Source organism: Heterocephalus glaber, unplaced genomic scaffold (genome assembly GCF_053883595.1).
Source record: "Heterocephalus glaber isolate CG9 unplaced genomic scaffold, H.glaber_assembly_v1.0 deba00000071, whole genome shotgun sequence".
Classification (NCBI taxonomy): domain Eukaryota; kingdom Metazoa; phylum Chordata; class Mammalia; order Rodentia; family Bathyergidae; genus Heterocephalus; species Heterocephalus glaber.
The window spans coordinates 35,526,549-35,537,707 of record NW_028258137.1 but is presented as its reverse complement, the minus strand read 5'-3'; the positions used below and the strand labels follow the sequence as shown (position 1 = coordinate 35,537,707).

Here is an 11,159-nt window from a genome sequence, read left to right as displayed (position 1 = left end):
TGCACTACTGGTCCTTCTTTCTCCTGTCTGGCCTCAAAGGGAGAGCACAACAAAGAAGTATACATTTTAAGCCAATAAGCTGCAGAATGTACACCCAACAGACCTCACAGAAATCTCACCTAAAAGTGGGTGTGGAAAAACTTCAAAAGATCAGCACACTGCCAGCCCACAGACTCTAGCTAACTCTCACAGCCAGATGGGGTAGCCGTGCACTTCAACCCTAAAGAAGCAAAATTTCAAAATAATATAAAAATTTCAAAGTTTTGTACATAAACTATCCAAGATTTCTCCAGAACTGACTGATACAAAGCACAATGAGATGGCACTTTCAGCGATAGCAGCTTCAGACTAGAAAAGGGTGAGATGAATTTCATATGGCTGAATCAGTGACAAAAACATCATTTTTTTTTTCTTTCAAGGAGGCCAGAGAGCAAATAATTGGTCACTTCAACATTAAGGGAGGGACAGATGATCATTCAATGAGCATCTGGGAAGGGGGTAAAAATGGGTCAAAAGTTTGGTCTCAGGGCCAGGGATAGGCTCAGTGAAAGAGAGCTCTTGCCTATCATGGATGAGGCCCTCCTTGGGTTCAATCCCCAGCATCACACACACACACAAAAAGTCTCAAAGTTCTCACCGTCTTAATTTGCTCACTTCTGATGAAAAAAGTAACAAATAAATGTAAAGTTGTCCAACAACACCTTAAGGCTAACTCCTCCTAGATTACCTTCCTGGTTTGGCTGCTACTTGATGCAGACCAGTGAGGTTTCCTACAGTGGAGTCCTGGCCTGGGCTCTGTTTGGACTCTTGGCGAAGCAAATGCTCATACTTCTTTTCCTCCTCTGTGGAGAGGGCACTATGAATTAGGCTGAAAAATTACCTTCCAAAGTGAGAAAGGAATTAGATTGCTGCTTTGGAGGCATGGAATTATTTGGAATGTTTTACAAATGGTTGGTACAACAAAAAAGTTATTACAAAGGTGTACATCACAACATGGTTTTAAACACACTTCATACTGTGCTCACATTCCCTTAAATGTTGTTCCCAAAGGTGCCCAGCCTCCAGCCCAGCCAGAATCTTTGAGAAGAGGCAGAGACAGTCTGATGAAAGACAAGGGGCTTGGGGTGAGGTGGGGTGGGGAGAGAGGGTGTAGAAAGGAGAAAGCAGACTTCCAGTTAAAGATCAGCCCTCAGTTTGGAGGTCAGCCTCCAGTGGGCCCAGCCTCAGGTGGTGTCAGGGTCTGAGGGAGGAGCAGAGGCAGGGGGGTGGAACTGGGGAGTTCTACATCTCATTCAGGTCAAACAGAGTTTGGTCCAGCACCCTTTGTGTATAGAAGTGCTTCTCTTTGGTGCATTTCAGCTTATCTTCCAAGTCACCAATTGTCTTTTCCAGTTTGGCTACCAATCTCAGCAAACTCAGCCCGAGTCTCCACCTCCTTGAGTTTATTAGTAAGAATCTTTATCTCTTCCTCATATTTGTCTTCTTTTGGGGAGTACTTTTCTTCGGCAGCACTCAGACACTTCAGGTTCTGGTCCATCAGTCTGATCTGCTCATCCATCTCCCGGCAACAGGACTCTGCCAGCTCAGCTCATTCCTCTGTGCATTTCAAATCTCCTTCAATAATCACCAACTTAAGAGCCACCTCTTCATACTTCCTATCTGCCTCTCCTGCAATGTGTTTAGCTTCTTTAAGTTGGATTTCCTGGAGTTTCATCTTTTCTTCATCTTTCAGGGCCCAGTTTTCAATAACCTTCATGCCTCTCTCACTCTCATTAGCAGCTTTCTCAGCTTCCTCCAGCTTTTGCAAGGCAGTGGCCAGGCGCTCCCATGCATGATCCAACTCCTCTTCAACCAGCTGGATCCTACGGGTCAAGGAGGCCACCTCTGCCTCAGCCTGTCCCCGAGCCTGCCTTTCTCCCTCCACCTCCTGCTGGAGGCATCCGGCTTTCTCCTCTGCATCATTCGCTTGCTGCTGAAGAACCTGGATCTTGCGCTTCACCACCTCGATGGTGGTGATCCCGGCCATAGTGCCCACCCAGCTGCCTCTGTCTCAGCCCCTGCTTCCTCAGTCTGGCGCTGCAGCCGCTTCTCCTCCTAGCATTCTTAGTCCTGGCATTGCACCATGAATCAATCACACACTCTAGATTCAGCCACCTCTGAAAAAGTCTAACCTATGACTGCATGAGCCTTTAGGGGGACATCTAGACACAAGCCGTAACACTATTTCTTCCGTTACCTCAATAAAACATCAAAAGTCCCTTTCAATTACAAACATATACATTTTATTCTGATCCTCTTGACCAATCTTAGTTAATCTTTATAAATCTGTTAATCAATTTTACCTGGAAAGACTGCTTCTAGTCACACCAAGCATATTGGATCCTGCCAAACAAAAGCAATTCTTCAGTCTTCAAACAACACCCGTTTGTCCTTAGAACTGAGATGAGTGGACTGTGGAACCACCATGACTAGAGGGAAGCATTCTGAGATGATGCTTCCAGAACCTCCTCCTCACAATCACATCAGATATAAAGATCTCTACTTTCTCCCCAATGGTGTGGTCCTCTCTTGGGCTCACCTGCTGCTCTCTTGCAGTGCATCAATAAACTCTTTAACTTTTCTATATTCTTGACTATTGGTAAATTCTTTCACTACCTATGGCACTGGCTTCTCACACAACATGCCTTGCACAGCCTTAAGTACATTCATATCCTTGTATGTCATCAGGTTCCATTCACGCTTAACCTATATTTGAGGTCTTGATATGTGCCAGACACTGGTCTAGGCACTGAAGGAAGTAAAATAGGTCTTTGCTTTGATGCAGTTCACACTCTTATAGCAGAGATAGACATTAAACATACAAGTTATCATTATGATTTTATCAGATACTGACAGGTGCTAGAAAGAAAATAAGACAGGGCAATAATGTTTGACAAGAGGAAACACTGTTCCAGAAACAGCTTGGTGGTAGTAGAGGAACTACTTAAATTGGAGCAACCCACGGACTCTTTGTGGAGGGATAATTGGGCTGAACCCTAATATACAAGAGTGAGCAGAGTTCCAAATCAAGGGAAGAGCAAGTGCAAAGCTCCTGAGGCAGACACAGCTCTTTAAAGAAACAAAAGGGCTGAGAGATTATGAGAGGAGGAGTTGGGGAGGAGTCACAAAGGTAGGTCAAAGATCAGACATTATTCAGATTTTTTCGAAGTCCAAAGAAAAGTAATGGGATGGCTTTACATAAGGGAAGGACTGGCCTTCACTGTATGTAGGAGTAGGAGGGGGAATGAAGCAAAGCTGGGAGACAGTTAAGAGGCTCTTCCACGTGCCAGTGATGGTGACCCGGACTTGAGTGGCAGTGGTGGAGGTGAGAAGTGACTGCCTTGGGCTGCACTGGGGAAGTGAGCTGATAGGGCTTGATGGCTAGGATATGGGAGTGGAGTTGAGGGCTCAAGGTCAACCCCTGGGTCCTTGGCTGAGCCAGTAGGTGCTGGGTCACTTACTGAAATGGTGAAGATGGATGAGGAGTAAGTTTGGGGGAGAATCAGCTGAAGGGCCGCGTTCTCTGAGAAGTCTCCCTGACCTCAGCTGAGTAGGTGAGAGACAGCGATAAGAACTGCATCTCCCTCCCTCTGGGACCTCAGTCCACTCCCACCACCACAAACCCCTTAACTTCACTCCATGAAAAAAAGACCCACCTCTCATCACCTTGAATTCCAATGCAGCCCAGCCTGGTGCATAAAAGATGGGGGTGCCCAGCTGCAGGAGCAAAAATACATCTTAAAATAATGGCACCTTCAACCAACATGCACTAAATCCTTTCATTACTAGGTGCTGGAGTCTACAGGTGCCTCTTCTATAGAATGCTGTCTAGGTTCTTACTGTCTTGAACAAAGAATTGGTCAAGACGAGTGAAAAAGGTACCAAGGTTTTATATTTATTAAAGATAGGGGAAAAAACTTGCTCTGTAGAGTGAGTGTGGGTCAATTAAAGGTATGAAAAGAAGCACACTGCAGGGTCAGAGTGGACCACTGTGAAAGAGAGAGCACAGTGGCCAAGAGTTCAATGGTGGCTGCCATTTTTGCATCTCCCACTCCTCAGGATGACCTCAGGTGTAGGCCGTCCCATCGGAAACCTGCTTGAATTCTCTGGAGAAGAATTGAAGATAACATTTTCTGATTGGCTCCAGGTTCAGAGCTTGGGCCCATGTCTCCTGGATCTCTGGGATACCCATTTGCCTAGCCTGCTGGCCATACCCTAATTGCCTACTTCACATGCACACTCTTGACTTTTTTATACAGATTTTTTATAGAGAGTCAAGCAGTAGCAGGGTGTGCTGGTGTACTTCTGTTGTAATCCTAGCTACTCAGGAAGCTAAAACAGGAGGAGCATGAGTTCCAAGCCAGTCTGGACAACTTAGCAATACCCTGTCTCCAAATAAAGATAAAAAGGTCTGGGGGTGTAGCTCAGTGGTAGAGCACTTGCCTAGCATGTGAGAAGCCTTCGCTTCCATCCTCAGTGCTGCAAAAAAGTAACATTTTTGGCTCGTGTTGATGTTCATAGGGATTTGTACTGAAAAATGAAGTAAACTTTCTGACAGAAAACAAGTCTGATTTTACTGATTGGTTTCACAAAAAGCACTGGCAGTGTGAATTAGAGTGAATGCTGAATAATATCTGTAAGTTAAATGGGTGAAATCATCCCCTTCAAACTTTCAATGAAAATGTGATTAAAGCTTTTTTACTTTTTAAAAAATGTAGGACTGGGGATTTAGCTCAATGGTTTCAACGCCTGCCTCAGAAGAACAAGGTTCCAAGTTCGATCCCCAGTACCCCCTGAAAAAGTTAGTAAAAATGTATTTAAATTACCAATGTGACGATTGTTTCTGAGAGTACTGGTTTAAATAAATTCTCTCTAAATGAAGAAAGAAGTAAAATTCATTCTGATTTGATGTTTTGGTTTGCTCTTTCTCTCTTTCTCTTTCTTTCTCTCTCTCTTTTTCTCTCTTTCTTTCTCTCTCTCTTTCTCTTTCTTTCTTCTCCAGTTCTGGGGATTGAATCAAGGAGTGCTGAGCTACATCCCCAACCGTTTTCATTTTTCCATTTTCTTTTTGTGTGTGTGTCAGGAATTGAACTCAGGGCCTCTTGCTTACCAGGCAGGAGTTATGCCACTGAGCTATCCCTAGCCCCATTTTTCCATTTTGAAACAAAGTCTTGCTGATTTGTCCAGACTGGCCTTGAATTTGAGATCCTCTCACCTTAGCCTCAGTTGAGGTTTCAGGTGTGGGCCGCCATGCCAGCTTGATAAGCCTTTTCACCTATTTTCCAGAAACTGAGATGTTCTAAGGTCTGAGTTAGAAAACCTTTATCAGGACAGGAAGTTTTCATGATATAGAAGGAAGAAACAAGAAAAAAAGAAAGAATAGCAGGAAAAAATGGAAACAAAGTTTTTGTAAATAAGGAGGGGATGAGGGCTAGAAGGGAGGGGAGGGGAGGGGAATGGGAAATAAGAATCAAGATATATCATGTACAGGTTCAAATTCCCTATGATGAATGTGATCATTATGTATACCTAAAATGTACCAATGAATGTTTTGCTTAAAAAAACCCCAAAAGCATATAAATTTCTGCCAAAAAGCCAGTTGAGATTTTTTTTTGAGACAGCATTGACCAGCTTATCTGGGACAGTATTGCCACCTTCACAATATTGTCTTCTAATCTATGAACAGGAGCTGCTGCTCCATTTATTTAGATTTTCATTAATTTCCTTCAATAATGTTTTGTATGTTTTCAGAGTACAAAATTCTAATGTTTTTATAGTTTTGCCTTTCTTTTGGTAAATTTGTACTTATATAGTTTATCTTTTGTGCTGCTATTGTAAGAGAAGTTGTTTATTGGTAGTGGTGGGAAGTGATTTAATTTTTAATACATGTTGAGAGTACAGCCAACTAATGTGATGTATTGTGTGGAAAGAAGGAGAAGGAGAGAGGAAGAAGAAGAGAGGGAGGGAGGGAAGGATAAAAAGAGAGACAGAAAGAGAGAGGGAGAGAGAGAGAGCGCAGCTACAGGGCTTGGACTAATCAACTCACTCTCCTCTGAAGTGGGTTTAATAACACCCTTGGCTCACAGAGCTTCTGTTGTAAATTTTAAAAGAGATATAATGCTGCCAGGTGTGGTGGCACATCTATGTACTCCTAGCACTCTGGGAAGCTTAGGTAGGAGGATGGCAACTTCAAGACCTGCCTGGAAAACTTAGCAAGACCCTGTCTCTTTTACCACTGTGATAAAAACAGCATGGTACTGGCAAAGAAACAGACCTGAGGATCAGTGGAATAGACGTGAAGATGCAGAAACAACTCCAGACATACTCAGCTACCTCATCTTTGACAAACGAGCCGACCATCCTTACTGGAGGAAACATAGCCTCTTTAATAAATACTGTTGGAAAAACTGGATTTCAACTTGCCAAAGATAAAACTAGACCCCTATCTTTCACCATGCACTAAACTAAAATAGAAGTGGATTAAAGATCTAAATATTAAAACAGAAACACTAAACTTGCTGGAAGATAGGTAGAACTCTTAAAGACATCAGCATAGGAAAAACTTTATGAACAAATCCTCAGTAGCACGGGAACTAGCACAAAGAATCAACAACTGGGATCTCATCTTATTAAAAAGCTTCTGCACTGCAAGAGAAACCACCAACAGAGTAAAGAGACAACACACAAGGGGAAAAAAATTTTACCAACTGTTTCTCAAAGGTATACTATTTAGAATATATAAAGAACAAAAAAAATCAGACCCCTCAAATAGAAAGACTCAATTCAAAAATGGGCATCTGAAATGAACAACGTTTCTCAGACAAAGAAGTAAAAGCAGCAAATAAACATATGAAAAAATGTTCAACATCACTGGTCATTCGAGAGGTGCACATGAAAACAACGCTGAGTTTCCACTTCACTCCAGAAAGAATGGCTGCTATCAAGAAATCAACCAATAACAAATGCCGGCAGCGTTGTGGGAAGAAAGGAACCCTTCTTCATTGTTGGTGGGAAAGCAGACTGATGCAACCACTGTGGAAATCAATGTGGAGATACCTCAAAAAATTAGTATTAGAAGTCCCATTTGACCCAGCTATTCCTCTGCTTGGTATCTTCCCAAAAGAATTAAAAGAATCACACCACAGTGATATATGTGCACCCATGTTTATAGTGGCACAGTTTGTAATAGCTAAAACTTGGAAACAGCCCAATTGCCCATCAACTGGAGACTGGATAAAGAAGATATGGTTTTTTGTTGTTTTTTTTTTTAATAAAAATGGAGTACTACTCAGCCATAAAGAACAAAGAAACTACAGACATTTATAGCTAAGTGGATGCACACTGAGGCCATCCTCTCAAGTGAAATAAATAGGACACATATGTGTAAATACTGAATAGTTTTTCTGGTGTGAAAAACTAAAAGTGTAAATAAGAATAAAAATGTATAATTGATATTGTGAAATAGAAAAGGTCTAAAGGAGTAGGGGAAGTGGGGGGGGGTAGGGGAAAGGAAAGAAGGGAAAAGAAAAAATATGAGAAAAGGAAAACATGGAAACAAAGTCTTTATAAATAGGGAGGGATGGAGGGGTTCAAGGGAGGGCAGGGGAAGGGGGAAAATTAAGAACCAAGGTACATCATGTAAAGGTACAAGATCCCAATGATAAATGTAACTGTACTGTATACCTAAAATGTTCCAATAAACTTAATGGAAAAAATATGAAAACAATAAAAATAAATAAAAACGCTTTTTAAAAGGGCTGGGGATGTAGTTCAGTGTGAAGGTCCTGAGTTCAATCCCCCGCACCACTCTGTGTGTGTGTGTGTGTGTGTGTGTGTGTGTGTGAGACGCTCCCGAAAGACAGTGTGCCAGGCCCCCAGCAAAAGATAACAAGCTTTGGTAACTTGATTATCACTCTTAGAAGCTGATTTTCACCTGATCACTGATATTAAGGTCATTGGAGTTTAATCTTCTTGTGTTTTTACAATACACTCTATCCTTAGATGCAGAAGGAGTGATCCAGATCTGCAGGCCCTGCTCATGTCCCAGTGCTTTCTGAAATACTTGTTAGTATCTTCTCTTGAGAAATCCCATCAATGTTTTGTTTCTGCAAATCTGTTCCCTTCGGTCTCTCTATTATCGTATTCCAAATTCCTTAACCTGACTCTGACGCTCTGTTTTCCTCTCCTCTCTCATCACCTCTCAGACCTCATGATCCATATGTATAGGCCAACGACAGGCTAATAAAGTGCACCTTTTCAAAGGCATGTTTGACATTTCTGTGAACACGGTTGAAAATGAAGAAAGGAGAGGAAAGACGCGGGGGGAGATCGCCCTTCCCCTTCTCTCTGCTGTCCCACGTTCTCAAACCAGCACACCCGCTCAGGCAGGCCAACGCCCTGCGGGGAACAGAGCTGGCAGACCCCCACCGTCCCGGCGCAGGCAATGCCAGTTCGTGGGCGACCTCACTCCTCGCCTCCCCAGCATCCAGCCGAGCAGAGCCGTCTCAAGACCGGTGCTCAACCGCCATTCTCCGGGCGCCGCTGGATGCCAAGGGGAAGCGCTGCCGTTAGACTTGGAGACGGAGACCAGGGACGTGGTGCCAGAAGTCATAGGGGCAGTTTAACTCCGGGTGTACACCCAGGCAATGACAATAATTGCGAGATCCGAACAAACTCATTTTTACTCATTTCAGTGGTGAATTGATCTATGGATACCAGCTTGGTGGCCTTTAAACTTTAAAACTTTTTTGACAGGAAGCTCCCCCACGCCGTTAGAGATACACGTGCTTTACATTGTGATAAGGACACGGTGCGTTGTCTCTCACATACCCTGAAAAAAGGGCCATGATCCAAAATCCAAGGATGCTATTTTTTAACTTTTAGTTTAGCTCATTTAAAAAACAATGGTTAGGGCCGGGGATGTAGCTCAGTGGCGCCGTGCCTGCCTGGCAAACTCAAGGTCCTGAGTTTGATTCCTGAAGCAAAAAAAAATAAAAAGTTATGTTATCATTCACTAAATGGATTTTAGGCCCTTCTCTTTAAAAAGATCATCTTGGGGGCCGGGGATCTAGCTCAGCGGTGCTGCGTTTGCCTGGCAAGCTTAAGGTCCTGAGTTAGATCCTCAGTACCAAAAATAAGTAAATAGATAAATAAATAAAAAGATCACCTTGGGAGGGGAAGTAAAAAGAATTAAGATTTGCTAAGTAAATGCCCTATCTTTGATTTTGCTGGCAAGTGGAAAAGAAGAAGGTTGAGGATGAAATTTTAAAAATTACCAATAGTGAAAATGGCTGGTTTCTTCTCTGCCACCTTGGGGTTCTCAGCTCCAGGGTACTTGCTGCATGAAGACCTCCCAGTACACTAGCTCCTGAAAACCTTTATTTCAACATATCTTTACCATGTTACTTCTTATACAGAAGTACCCTTATCTGAAATCAATTACGTACTTGCATATTTATTGCTTGATGTTACCCTTCAACCCTGAGGGCAAGAATCTTGTCTATCTTCACCTCAAAGAACTAGGACTGAAAGTCCCGTTTGACCCTGCTATTCCACTGCTGGGGATCTTCCCCAAAGAATTAAAAGAATCATACCACAGTGATATATGTGCACCCATGTTCATAGCAGCACAGTTTGCAATAGCTAAAACTTGGAAACAGCCCAAATGCCCATCAACTGGAGACTGGATAAAGAAAATGTGGTTTTTTAATAAAATGGAGTACTACTCAGCCATAAAGAATGAGAAATTAGAGACATTTATAGCTAAGTGGATGCACATTGAGGTGATACTCTTAAGTGAAATAAATAGGACACACATGTGTAAATACCAAATACTTTCTCTGGTGTGAGAAACTGAAAGTGTAAATAAGGACTAAATGTATAATAGGTAATGTGAAATAGGAAGAAAAGGGGCAAAGGGGAAGGAAGTGGGAGGGCTAGGGGAAAGGATAGAAGGGAATGGGATTAATATGAGAAAATGGAAAAATAGGAACAAAATCTTTGTAAATAGGGAGGAATGGAGGGGTTGAAGGGAGGGCTGGGCAAGGGTGAAAAATAAGAACCAAGAGAGACTATGTAAAGGTGCAAATTTCCAATGATGAATGTCATTATATTGTATACCTAAAATGTGCCAATTATTAGAATGAATAATCGAAAACGTAAAATAGGAAGAAAAGGTCCAAAGGGGTAGGGGTAGTGGGAGGGGCAGGGGAAAGGAAAGAAGGGGAAGGAAAAATGCTGAGAAATGGAAAAAATGGAAATAAAGTCTTTATAAATAGGGAAGGGTGGAGGGGGTGAAGGGAGGGCTAGGAATGGGGAAAAAATAAGAACCAAGATGCATTATATAAAGGTACAATTCCCAATGAGAAATGTAATTGTGTTGTATACCCACAATGTACCAATAAAAGAATTTAATACAAAAAAAAGAATCTTGTCTATCTTCTAATAACCTGTATTTCTGATAGACGCAGTGCCTAACACATAGTGGACTAGTTCTTGAATGAAAGAATGACTACAGGAAGGAAAACGATATTGTAATCAAATATCAATGTAGCCAATCCTTTACAGATTTTTAAAAAGGTGTCGATAATATGGCTTATATTTTGCCTTCTTTGTGATTTATGAAAGATAGATTATGTGAGAAGAAATTAACCGAAAGGGAAATGCTTGTTTAAAGGGTTAGGTGTCTGGAAAAGAGGTACCATAATTAAGGAAGTCTGTTCTTTGGAGTTCTATCTAGTTCTGTACATATTTTGTTTCCCCTTGAGTTCCTTGATTTCTGCATCCCTCGTTAGCGTTAGTGACCAGAATACTGCCCGAAAGCTAGTGGGCGGTAAATCAGGAGTATTGGAGGAATGAAAGAACCCAGAAGGCAATCAAGAGGATGTATATACGAATGACGAATGAACAAATTTGCACAGGTAGACTGCAATTCCTCCCCGGGGCAGGAGGCGGCGGCAGCGTTGCGTCGACCAGGCCGCCGGCAGTTCTTGGCCCCTCCGGCTGACCGTCCAACGCTGGGCCCCGAGGCCAGTGCGGAAATTATCCAATAAGAAACCGTCTTTGTCGGAGGGTACCACAGAAGTGTCCAATGAGCTTAGCGGGTCTAGGCAAAGGGCGGG

The 11,159-nt window shown here is 42.6% G+C and overlaps 1 pseudogene; it reads right to left on the bottom strand.

Annotated features, from left to right (window-relative positions):
• Positions 1 to 1,264: 1,264 nt before the first annotated feature.
• On the bottom strand, positions 1,265 to 2,085 carry LOC101714974 (uncharacterized; annotated as a pseudogene).
• Between the last annotated feature and the right edge of the window lie 9,074 nt (positions 2,086 to 11,159).